General features: G+C 38.5%; 1 protein-coding gene across 4 annotated transcripts in view; it reads left to right on the top strand.

The window, feature by feature from the left end:
- MTUS1 (microtubule associated scaffold protein 1) overlaps positions 1 to 13,073 on the top strand; it is a 203,572-nt gene that overhangs the window by 20,966 nt on the left and 169,533 nt on the right. The gene's annotated exons all lie outside the window — the stretch shown is intronic.

Below are 13,073 nucleotides of genomic sequence, written 5' to 3'. Positions count from 1 at the left end.
TAGGAAATCTGGTGTGTGTGGTTTTTTGTTTTTTTTTCCCTTTGTTTGAATCAAGTCTTAGGCAAAACGGGAGACGAAAGCATTTGTGTTTGGCCAGGTGATAGGAATTCAATCATTGTCACGTTAAACCTCGGGCCCTTGGGCTGAAGGGTGAGCGTGGCCGTGTTAGGCATGGAGGGAAGATGGGAGGGGAAGCTAAGAGGCAGGAAAATTTTAAAAATGAAGCTCTCCTTCCTGGGAACCTTTGACCTTCTTAAGGAGTGTAGATACTCTCAGATAAGAGTGTGTGGTTAACCCTGAAAGGAATTACATAGCTCAAATTGCTATTCTGTAGACAAACTTCTTCAGGGATAATTAGGGCAGGAAATGATAGGCAATTTAAATTGAAACAATGATGCCCTGTTTGTACAGTGCTTTACAATGTATAAAATGTTTTGGTTTTTTCCCTCAAGTACAGTATTCCATAAGTTATGCAAAGAAATGATTAGATAGATGTACTTTTAAAAAATACTTAAGAATGGTATTTTGTTTATATAATATTTAACATGCATCAACTTCTCTACCTATTTTTAGCATTATATACATGGACAAATAATGCTGTAGAAGATCTGCATCTTTTAATTATGTATCAGTAATTCAGTGGATTATACAGTGCTGGAGTTCTTTCAGTATTTCTTGGAAGTGAAGCTGCAGTTATTAGCCTTGAACATTTAAAAAGTATGTCACTTAATAGCCCTGTTCTGTTGGCCTGGTTTGCTATGATTTCCTAGTAATGCATGCTTGCAGTATAAAAGTGGTAGATTCAGGAAAAGGGTAAGGATTAAATAATTCCAGCATCCAAAGATAATTACAGTATTTTCTTTATACTTGTTAATGTGTAACAGATTTATTATATTTTTATAGTTTATACAAAACTGTGTAACTGTAGTTAATAATTGTTGCATGATTTTTTCTCTGCTTAACATGTGACAAGATTTCCATGTCAAACTGAAACTCCAGTACTTTGGCCACCTCATGCAAAGAGTTGACTCATTGGAAAAGACCCTGATGCTGGGAGGGATTGGGGGCAGGAGGAGAAGGGGACTATGGAAGATGAGATGGCTGGATGGCATCACCGACTCGATGGGCATGAGTTTGAGTGAACTCCGGGAGTTGGTGATGGACAGGGAGGCCTGGTGTGCTGCGATTTTGGGGCGCAAAGAGTCTGACAGGACTGAGCAACTGAACTGAACAGTTCTATATATTATTACTGGCTACATAATGTTACATTGTATAGATATAACAATTTGTGTAACCATTTCCTTATAGTTGAACTTTTCATTTATTTCTTTCCTATGATTAAATATATACTGATGCAACAAATTATGTGTACTCAGTCACGTCAGACTCTCTGCCACCCCATGGATTATAGCCAGTCAGTCTCCTCTGTCCATGGAATTTTCCAGGCAAGAATACTGGAGTGAGTTGCCGTTTCCTCCTCCTCCAGGGGATCTTTCTGACCCAGGGATGGATCTCTTGCACTGGCAGGCAGATTCTTTACCACTGTGCCACCTGGGAAGCCTAGTGCAACAAATAACTTTTGTAAAACTTTGTATGTATCTCCTGTGTTTCCTTAGAATAGAGTCATCTGGAAGATAGTTGATGGCCCAAAGATCTATCAATACAGAGTGACCATTACTTTCCAAAAAAAATGTTTTACCAAAGTTTGTTCCCACCAGTTCCCACTCTGTGAGAGTACCTCTGTTACTGTATTTTTGTTCATGCGGAAACTTATCCTGCAAAGGAAAAATAATTCTTGCTAGTCTTATAGGTGAACAGTGCTATCTCAGTAAATTTCATTTTTTTGTTTCCAAATGATGTTGAATATAAAAAAAATCTAATTGTTTTCCTTTTTTATTCCCTTTAAATTGAATGTAGTGCCAAATTTTTCTCCTGGAGATACTAGTATTTTTCTATGAATTCATAAGAGCCTTTTATAGATTGATAGTAAACTTTTGCCTTTCTTAGTGCAAATATCTCTCCCCCCGTTTTGTCTTTGTCTTATAAAGACAAACAGCACACGTGTATAGAGTTTCTGACTTATAGTTCTTTCTGTACTTTATTATAGGCAAGCCAGTTGACTTACTCAAAACAAAAAACGTTTAACACTTCTGAATCATAGGCTAAGCATTATGTATGACACTGGCACAAGACGACCCTTAAGAGAATTCTCCAGAATTTTCAAATGTATTAGAATCTCCATGTCTTGGAGTAGAGACTGTTGCAGAACCGAGTGGACTGTTGATGAGGGAGAGTTGTGCATGGTATGTAACATTCAGGACAGCATCCTTTGAAATCAGAGAGGAAAGTTTTAAATTGCAGGGAATGAGCCTTTCAGATCTGTTCTATGATTATGTAAACTAGGCTCACAACCATTTATCTTCAGTAATCCATTGATCAGTTCAGTTCAGTCGCTCAGTTGTGTCCGACTCTTTGTGACCCCATGAATTGCAGCACGCGGTAGTATTATTTTACCAGAATTCTGCTTTTCATATCCATTTTGTTTTTGCATACTGAGTTATTGATTTGTGTCATTTCTTGATGTCTGATAAGATGTATATGTAATTTGAAAAATTTTCCAAGTAAATTTTTTTTCCAAGTTAATTTTTAACACCACTCACAGATTAAACTATTTATTCGAAGGGGGGGGACCCTTCTGATTTCCAAAACTTGAGTTATCTTTCCCTATTATAGAAGCTTTAATATGCCCGGAGGGTGTTACAAGGCCTCACTCAGACTGCTGTCCCTAAAAGCCTGAGCTTCTGCCTTTCACTTCCCATCTTTTCCAACCTAATGATAAGCCATAGGGCCATATATGAGTATGAGGGTGAGATTGGTATATGGTGTGTGTGATTGGAGACACTTGGAAATGGGCCTGGACCTGGAGGTACGTGAGTCAGGAAGGAAGTGACCACTGCCCCTTAGCTGGCAGGTACTTGGGCAGCGGAGGCTTGTGGACTCCACAGGAGATAAAGAGGGACCGAGGATGAGTGATCTTGCCTTGAAGGCAGAGAAGGATTGAATGGTTTGGTGTGACATTAGCCAACCTGAAGTGTGGTTCAGAAAAGCCTGCTTTGATTGGGCTCCTCCAGAGTTGGCTTAGGATATCCAGTGTAACCAGGAACTCAGTTTGACTGGCAACCTCTAAAAATGTATTTCTAAGCAAGTTTTATGGAAGATTGCCCTCATGGTAGTTTCTTTTTTTAAATGACTTCAGTATTCTTTGAAATCAGCAGGTACTGCTCTTTTATGTGGGTAGTTATTCATGATCTTTTTTTTTTTTTTAATCTATTTTACATATGTGAAGTCAGTCAGTCCTGTCCGACTCTCTGACCCCATGGATGGTAGCCTGCACCAGGCTCCTCCGTCCATGGGATTTTCCAAGCAAGAGTATTGGAGTGGGTTGCCATTTCCTTCTCCAATATTCATGATCTTAATGCATAACTTTTTCATGTTCATTTGGCTCAAGATGAAAAAGACTTTTCCATTTTGGGGATGACAGATTTGGGAACTACTCTTGACTATGTACAATGAAGCTTCATTTTCATATACCATAAGTAATTTTGCAACTTGTGACTGCCCTGATGTCTAACTTTTATACAATCAAGGGGAAAAAAAGGGTTTGCTCCCCAACCTCACAGTGTAAACAAGGTTGAAACTAGTGGTATTTTGCTTAAGTAAATAGCATTCAAGCGTTGTAGAAGTACATATTTGCATATAAATCTTTGATTCCAAAGTAACTTTGTTCATTAAAACTAGTAGGTTTTCCTTAGCCTTCAGTTTAAGTCCCACATCGAAGAGAAGTAAAAGTGTATTTACTTAAAGATAAACTGCATTTGGGCCTTTCCAGTAGGCCCAGATCTAAATTAATAAATGTTCTTGTGTACACATGACTTACATGAGTAAAAGAAAAATCATACATCCTACCTTTAGTTTAACCTAAAAAAGTTTATTTCACTTTGAAGTTATTAAACTATGTACAGGTAGTTTTAAAGGCAGTTAAAGTTTCTTTTAAGGAGACGTTGACGTCTTCAGGATTAATTTGATTCTTTGTGAGCAGAGAAGGAAGATGGAGAGTGAGTCCTGAGTTTCTCAAGTGGGATAGGGTAGACGGTCACGAAAAATTTTGGAGTTGGCCAAAATGTTCGCTTGGCTTCTTCCATACTACCTTACAGAAAAACCTGAGTGAACATTTCAGCCGACCCAATGCTTCCAGATGGTGTCATTTTGTCTGAAACTGTACAGGTTTTGTGTTTCAGTGAGAACTGCTGAGCGGAAGGTCAGGCCTGGCCAGCTCTGTCACTTTGTACACACAGTGCAAGGGAGAGCCAGGACTGGGAACAAAACTGCGGGGAATGGGTCAGCCCTCGATTTAAGGAGTCCCGTTTTTTTGTTTTTAACAATCACTTATTTTTGACAGCATGGGTCTTTGTTGCGCTGAGCAGGGGCTTTCTCTAGTTGCAGAGTACAGGCGCTAGGTGTACAAGCTTTAGTAGTTGTGGTACATGGGCTCAGTTGCTCTAAGGCATGGGGAATCTTCCTGGACCAGGGATCGAACCCATGTCCCCTGCATTGGCAAGCGGACTCCTAACCACTGGAGTACCAGGCAAAGTCCCGGGGAGAGGATTTTTAAAGCCATTAAATTAACTTATCATTCTTTTAAATTGTGCCTTGTCAATTTATATTTAAATTAAATGCCAAGAAAAACATGAGTGTTGAGTTTGAGGGTCAGTCATTCATAATTACCTGAATCTTCTGCAAGGAACCAAAATACTTTAGGGCATTTTGTGTCCTCATTTGGCATTGAGAAAGGAACCCCTCTAGGAGAGAGTCATTTATCAAAAGAGGAAGGAGAGGTGAAAAAATATATATTCTTGTGTAAACTAACCTATAGCTTAACTAATGTTTATGGCAATGTTCATGGTTGGCTGTTGGTTGTTAGCTTGTCTTCCATGCTTTTTCTGCACTGCCAACTTGCTAATATTTAACTCAGACATTATTTATATACATCACAATTCTGAAGGAAAAACCAATATTTCTTCATCTTATTTCTGATAAGCACGTCATACGATGTGTTTCTCATTGTTCAGTGACAAATGAGAAATTCTCTTTTATGTTTGTCTCATAGATTTTCTTGATAGTTGGCAACAATTGATGATATCAAGTTGAAACTGCATCTTTTAAAAACATAGTTCTCTCAGCTAACTTCATGGAACAAAAATAGAAGCCGATACAGATACAAGCAATCTAAGAGGCAATGTTCACACGTGGACTCACCCTCCCTTTCCCAACCTGTCAAGTTGATTGAGTTATTTACCAGAATAACTACCAGTTAAACCTCCCTGTGCTATGAAAGGTCTGTTTTTTCTTGTACAGTAGACTGCTTCATTCCTAGGTAGACTACTGATTTGAACCATATTTGTACATTTCTCCTAACCTAACTAAATTGTCCATAATTCAGATGAGAACTTCAGACATCTTCCTTGGTGGTAAGAAATCAAGAAAAGATGGGAGAGGGACTTCTCTGGCAGTTTAGGACTCAGAACTCCCAATTCAGGGCTTGAGAGTTTGATCCCTAGTCAGAGAACTGAGATCCCACATGGGGCTAGGCATGGTTAAAATTTAAAAAAAAAAAAAAATGAGAGAGGGACTTCCCTGGTGGTATAGTGGGTGGGAGTCCACCTGCCAGGGCAGGAGATGCAGGTTCGATTTCTGGTCCAGGAGGATTCCATGTGCCAAGCAACTAAGTCCCTGTGTCACAGCTACTGATCCTGGGCTCTAGAGACTGCTCCGCAACAAGAGAAGTCACCGCAATCAGAAGCCCCCACACCACAACAGAGACCCAGCGCAACCCCAAATCAATAGTAAGTTTCAAAAAATGGGAGAAATGGGTTACAAAGGGTAAATTTTTCTGTTTACCAAGAAAAAAGCACCTGTTTTATTGGCTCCTCTGGTTAGACCCTATATAGAATCAGGCCATCTATATATAGTGTATCATTAGGATTATATTTCGATTTGTTAAGTGGTGGAAAAAGACATGAGTAACAATCCTTCCTGTTGGAATCTTACGTTTGATTTTCTTCTGCCTTAAACCATGTATTGAGAACTTTCTATGGGCCAAACATTGTACAGGGTAGATATGGAAAAAAACAAAACTGGCCACAGTTCTCATAGGAGTCAGTTCAAGAAAGCTTCCACCACTGTGAAAAGGGCTGTTTTGGAAATGTTAGTAAGTGTTCAGGTTCCCAGACGTGTTCTCTTGGGTCATTACCGTTGTGCCATATGTGGGAAATTCTGCTTACTACCTTGACCAAATTTTGGTACACATAAAGCTTCTTTGACATTTTTAGTTATCTAACGACTCCTGATCCTTACTCACTCTTATTCTTTTCCTTCTGACCAAAAGATGCTTAGCACTACAGTCTGTGGTTTCACTCGCTTCCTCTGGATAATCTTTTTAGTGACCTTTTCCTGTATCTTTTTTTACATCTTGTGAGCTTCTTGAGGATAGGGGCTAAAACCTTATGATGCTGGGTAGAATTGTATTTTTAATAATTATCTGTATCAGATGTAGCCTGGAATAAATCATCCAGAGCTCTGAACTCTGATGGCATGGGAGTTTGAAATTCTTTCTTCAGTTAGTCATAGCTCCGAGAGGATCTTTTAAGCCCAAGACATTAATGTCCTCACCGCTTTTCTTGACTTTCCTCCTTGTCTTCTCCTGGTGCTCCGTCCCCTCAATTCACTGTGATACACTCAGCCCAGCTCAACCTGTGGCTTCGTGTCCCTCTGGAAGACTGTACCGTTAGATTGTTGTCGTTCAGTCACTGTGTCTGTGACTCTTTGCAACCCCATAGACTGCAGCACGCCAGGTCCCCTGTCCTTCACTATCCTGTATCCCCTGTCTTCCGCTGTCTCCTGGAGTTTGCTCGGATTCATAGCCATTGGGTCAGTGATGCGATCTGACCATCTCATCTGCTGCTGCCGCCGCCGCCTCTCGCCCTCAGTCGTTTCCCGTCTTTTCGAATGAGTCGGCTCTTCGCATCAGGTTGCCAAAGTATTAGAGCTTCAGCATCAGTCCTTCCAATGAATATTCAGGGTTGATGGGTAAAATAGAGCAGAAGGTGTGTGGCTCCTGTTCCCTTGGAGTTATAATTCTGTCTTATTATGAGGTGCTTTTCTCAGAACATCTGGCATATGCCACGTGCAAATACTTGCACAGAGTTAATGCCTCCTGTGATCCTTTTTATTCCATTCTCCATTTGGGCAGACAGCCTCAAGTTGACAGTTTCTCATGAATAGAGACTTGGACTGTTTCTTGTCTGGGGAAATATGTATTTACATTATGAAGAGGGATTTAGATGAATTTTCAGTCTGGGATTGTTTCTCTTACTACATTTAATAAGATTTGTTGCAGAGTAGTTTTGCATTTCTGTGGAACTTTTTGATCATTTACTAGAATTGCTGCTTATTGAATTTAATCCTCTCAACTATTTAATTTTTTAATGCTTACTGTCTGATGTTACTTTATGGAGATACTAAATATGACAACTATGCAGAAGGATTCACTAATTTGTTTTGATTACAGTATGAGAAGAGTGGGTCTAGTCAATGAAAAGGGAATGGAGATAGGAAAAATCCTGCGTTTCTCTTTTTATGAAACACTTTAAGTGATGTTATATTGAAGATGTGATTACTGTGTTAGAAAATGTTGGTTATATCTTGTTACACTGACTATTTAAAGTTTATAACTTTATAGGTATATAATCAGGTGAAAATTATTTTCTATTTGTAGAAGCCTCCAGGCCAGAGTACTGCTTTTCTCTGCTTCCTCATGTTTTTTATTAAAATTGGGAAAATAAAACAAATAGAAGCATTTCAACCTTGAGCTACATTTTGTTCACCCTGATATCCTTTATGAAACCTTGGGGGCATACTTTGTTATAGAACTGGAAAAAATGTTACTGATACCCAGAACATTTGGTACAGGGATGTAGTAGAGAGGTGGCAGACTTGACCAAGTAGGGTTTGCGCCTGAGCTGCGAGGCTCCGGGTAAGTTATTCAGTCACCTTTCCACCCTGGCCACCTCCTCAGGATGGTGGGGATAATACTCACCACAGGGCCTGATACATGGAAGGTGTAAAGAAATGCTAACAATCTTCCTTTGCTTCTTATTTTAAACCTCTTCTAATTCATGACTAGGAAGTTTCATTCGTTTTTTTTCCACTCAGCTTTGGGGGTGTTGCTTGCATCCTCTGGGGCTCTCTGTAGAGAATTAAATTCCAGGAACAGGAGCCTGAGATGACTTTCCCTCTTCTTTAAGACAAATCAGTTTGTACCAGTACCAGCTGAGACAACTTTTCCTTCAACTCCACCTTTGTCACCTCTTGGTTTTCTTGGAAGTTTGCATTGAGTCGAGTTGCTAATTTTTTTTTAAAATTATTTGAGATGCATTTTAAAAAATTATATACTTTGATCTTTGCAAAATCTGTTCATAATGTTGCCAGTTTTTTGTCAGCACATTCTAAAAGCACTCAGAATTGAGTCATCACTTTGAACCAGAAAAAACTACTTGTGGATTTTAAAGTACTGCCACCCTCTGATCTAATTTTTAACCTGTTACTTAGTCCAAAAACAGTCATGTTTAAGGGTTTTGGTTTTAAAATGTTAGCAATCATATATAATTACTGAGGCAATGCTCAATTTTCATCTTTCAGAAAAGTGAAATAAAACACCATATGTTTTTGGAAAGTAACTTGTAGGCATGATATTAAAGATATTTTCATTCAGTTATCACATCCACCCTGTGAGGTGGACAAGGCATGTGATTGGAGCTCTGTTTTATACCTGAGGAAATCAAGAAGCGGAACTCTTCGCATAAATGTTTTGTATTATGATGAATAAGCTATGGAACCAGGACTGGGAACTGGTCTTCCCTCCTGGCGCATTCCCCGCTCCGCATATGATACTGCTACTTGACTCCTGCTAATACTGTAAGGAGTAACACATTACTGTTGCTAGCATTTTCTTCACACTGCTGCTGAAATGGGATCAAAGGCACATGGTAGTTTGCATATGTAAAATTTTAGATGACATAGCTTAGAATTACGATTTGTTCTTCCATTTTCTAGCTACAGAACATAAAACAGAATGTTAAGTCTTGTAAGCCATTCTGATTAGGAGCACAAATGGAAAATTTACAGTTGCAGATTATTACCACAATAGATCACATGTCTATAAGAATTTATAGTTTTCAGGCTGCTTTTTTAAAAAAGAACCTAATTAGATTCCTTTGAACGATCATCTGAATCATTTGACTGTATAACAATACATTGTAAAGTATACCCATTTTATAGATGGTAATGCAAGTTCATGCATGTTGAATAGGGACTAATTTTTTTTTAAGTCATTATTGAGTTTGTTACAGTATTTCTTCTGTTTTTATTTTATTTTTTGGTCTCAAGGCATGAGGGATCTTAGCTCCCCAGCCAGGAACCTGCAACCCCTGCATTGAAAGGCGAAATCTTCATCACTGGGCCACCAGGAATGTCCAATATTTGTTTTTCTGAAATGTTTTTTTTCCCCCATGGAAATTTTGAATCTTATTTCCTTATTTTAAGCTATTTGGAGGCAAGTAATTCTTGGGCAGGTGGAATTAATCCCAGATAGAAATTTAACTAGGAGGTAAGGCCTGTCGTCATTCAGAACCGGGAAGAGAATGTCCCATAAAACCACAGTTTCACCCTGGGTATCAGCCAGGGTTTCTAGCCCTAAAGGTCAACAGTTCTTATTACCAAAGTGACTTCTAAAGAATTCCTGGTGTTAGGACTTGGAGAGTAGGCTCCTTCAGGGAGGTTGGCTCATCCCTGGCCGCCCCTGTGAGTTAGTGGTGTACATACAGGACGTTCTGTTTAAACACTCTTATTTGCTAGTGGAAAGCTCACCACACATTATCATTCTCCAGTAAAGGCTACAGGAAGCTTATATTTAATGTAGGTTGGAAGATACCAACTTGTAAGGTGCCGAGTTGCGTAACTGCACACATAATGGCATTTTTCAATTGGTCTTGGCATGATTCATATGGAAAATTATTTCCTTTTTGCCAAGTGAACTTTGAAGAGATATGGCAAGTGTCTGAAAAATTCTAAACAAGTCCCTCTTCATGGTCATTTGATACTTAGTTTTTATTTTTTTGCCTCCTTGGCATGTGGGCTCTTAGTTCCCTGACCAGGGATTGAACCTGTGCCCACTGCAGTGGGAGCACGGCTTCCTAGCCACTGGACTGCCAGGGAAGTATCATTTTTAAAATTAGTTAATTTTTTTTTGCTGCACTGCATTGTACATGGGATCTTAGTTAAAAGAATCGAACCTGTGTCCCTTGCATTGAAAGTGTGGAGTCTTAACCACTGGACCATCAGGAAAGTCCCTCATCTAACACTTTCAGGAAAAGATAATTATTTTAGTTTTGAACTTTGCCCTGTGCACCTGGTCTATCCTTATTTTCCTGAAACAACCTGTGCTATTTTCTGGTGGTAATTTCTTTAATTAGCTATACATAATTTAAAAACAGAATGCAAAGTTTTTACATCAAATTATTTCTCTAGCCCAATTGTACAAACCTTGCCAGTGGCCCTTGATAGGTACTGTGGGAAAGTGGTGGTTTGGTTTTAGTTACTTGAGTAGGAACAGGCCTTTGTGTGCTGGCTCATTGCTCCTGTGAAATTGACTTATTGCTCTGACTCGTTTTACTGATTTTGATGAAAAGGCTAACTTTTTGATGGGATTCTGAAAGTTATCTCCACTATAATGAAATAGCCACAAACCAAGAATTTAATTTCATTTCCTTCCCTTATCAGGAATACTTAGAAGAGTGCCTTATGTTTAGTTGACCCTCCCAGAATGTTGAAGAAATGCTGACTTAGACTGAGAGTTGATATTTTAGATTCTTGGGGACCTGTTTATCTGGGTTGTAGGCACCTAGTACAGGGGCCTGACTTGCATTTTTAAGGTGACTGTTGAGGTCTAGACCTGTAAGGCCCTGCAGGGTCATTGCTAGAGACCTCTCCTCTAGGAAGTCTATGTAATATGGAGGGAAGTTAACAGTAAAATGTGAATGTCTGAATAAGTACAGAGCAGATTTGATGTCCATGAAATCAGACCAAAAGGGTAGGGGGTGTCATCAGCATTAATTTTTTCCCCACTTTTTCATTTTTTAAATTATGAAAGTATGTTAACATATTTATAGGAGACTTAGAAAATGCCAAGCAAAGCCACATGTAGTTCCACTGTATATTACAATTATTTTGTAAAGTAAATAAATTAAGATATTTAGTGGAGTTTCAATATCAAATTCAAAAATTAATAGAATGAATATGCAGAAAAATAGAAGGATATATTAGACCTGAAAAGCACTATACACCAATTCAGCATAATTAAGATTTATACAGTTTACATGCAACAGTAGGATACAAATTCTATTCAAGTAGCATTTAAGTTTTCAGTTGAATAGGAAGGATTAATTGGAGAGTGGATTATAGAACAAGGACCAGGAAAAGCATCATTTTTCCCCCCATGGAAAGGCATTTTATTTTAAATACAGCAGTGTATACATGTCGATCCAAACTCCCTGTCTATCCATCCCCCTATCCTTCCTCCTCTGCTAACCTTAAGTTTGTTTTCTGAGTTTGTGTCTGTTTTGTAAGTAAGTTTATTTGTATCTTTTTTTTTCTTTTTTAAGATTCTGCAAATATGTGATATTGTATGATATTTGCTTTTTACTGACTGACTTCACACAGTATGATAATTTCCAGAGCCATCCATATTGCTACAAATGGCATCATTCTATTCTTTTTAAGGGCCAAGTAATATTCCATTGCATATAGGTACCACATCTTTATTCATTCACCTGTTGATGAGCATTTAGGTTGCTTCTATGTCTTGGCTACTGTAAATAGTGCTGCAGTGAAAACTGGGGTGCGTGCATCCTTTTTAAACCATGTTTTTCTCTGGATATATGCTCAAGAGTGAGATTGCTCTATTTTCAGTTTTTTTAAGGAACCTCCATACTGTTCTCCATAGTGGCTGTACCTTATATTCCCACCAACAGTGAAGGAGGGTGGAGAAAAGGAATAAATAAACAGCATTTATTGTTTGCAGACTTTTTGATGATGGCCTTTCTAACTGGTGTGAGGTGATAATCTCATTGTAGTTTTGACTGCATTTCTCTAATAATTAGCAATGTTGAGCATCTTTTCATGTGCCTTTCGGCCATCTGTATGTCTTCTTTGGAGAAATGTCTATTTAGGTCTTCTGTCCATTTTTTTTTTTTAACTGGCTTTTTTTTTTTTTTAATGAGCTACATGAGATGTTTGTAAATTTTGGAGCCTAATCCCTTGTCGGTCATATTGTTTCTCTCTCTTTCTGTGAGTTGTCTTTTCATTTTGTTTATGGTTCCCTTTGTTGTGCAAAAGATTTTGAGTATAATTAGGTCTCATTTGTTTGTTTTGGGTTTTATTTGCATTACTCTAGGAGGTAGATCAGCAATACGGCTACAATTTATGTCAGTGTTCTGCCTGTTTTTCTCTAAGAGTTTTATTGTATTACATGTAGATCTTTAATCCATTTTGAGTTTATTTTTGTGTATGGTGTCAAAGAATGTTCTAATTCCTTTCTTTTTCATGTAGCTGCATAAGTAGAGCAGGTTTGATGTCCCGAGATCAGACGAAATGGCTGTGGGTATAGTCAGCATTCAGGTTTTCAACTGGGTAGGAAGGATTAGTCAGAAAGTGGATTATAGAATAAGAACCAGGAGAACATCTCTGTTCCAACCTGAACGAATGGATGTGTTCTGGAATACTTACTGCTGTTTGTTGGCCATGTGATCTGTGAAAAAATTTTTAATTGAAATAAAATTAAGTACCCTGAAATGCATTTAGCTTCAGTGTACAGTTATGAGTTTTGACAGGTACACGCTTGTGTAGCCAATAGTAATCAAGGTAGAAAACGTGTCCATCACTCCCAGAAAGTTCTTTCA

Source organism: Odocoileus virginianus, chromosome 32, assembly GCF_023699985.2.
Source record: "Odocoileus virginianus isolate 20LAN1187 ecotype Illinois chromosome 32, Ovbor_1.2, whole genome shotgun sequence".
Lineage (NCBI taxonomy): Eukaryota > Metazoa > Chordata > Mammalia > Artiodactyla > Cervidae > Odocoileus > Odocoileus virginianus.
This window is presented reverse-complemented; position numbering and strand designations above follow the sequence as displayed.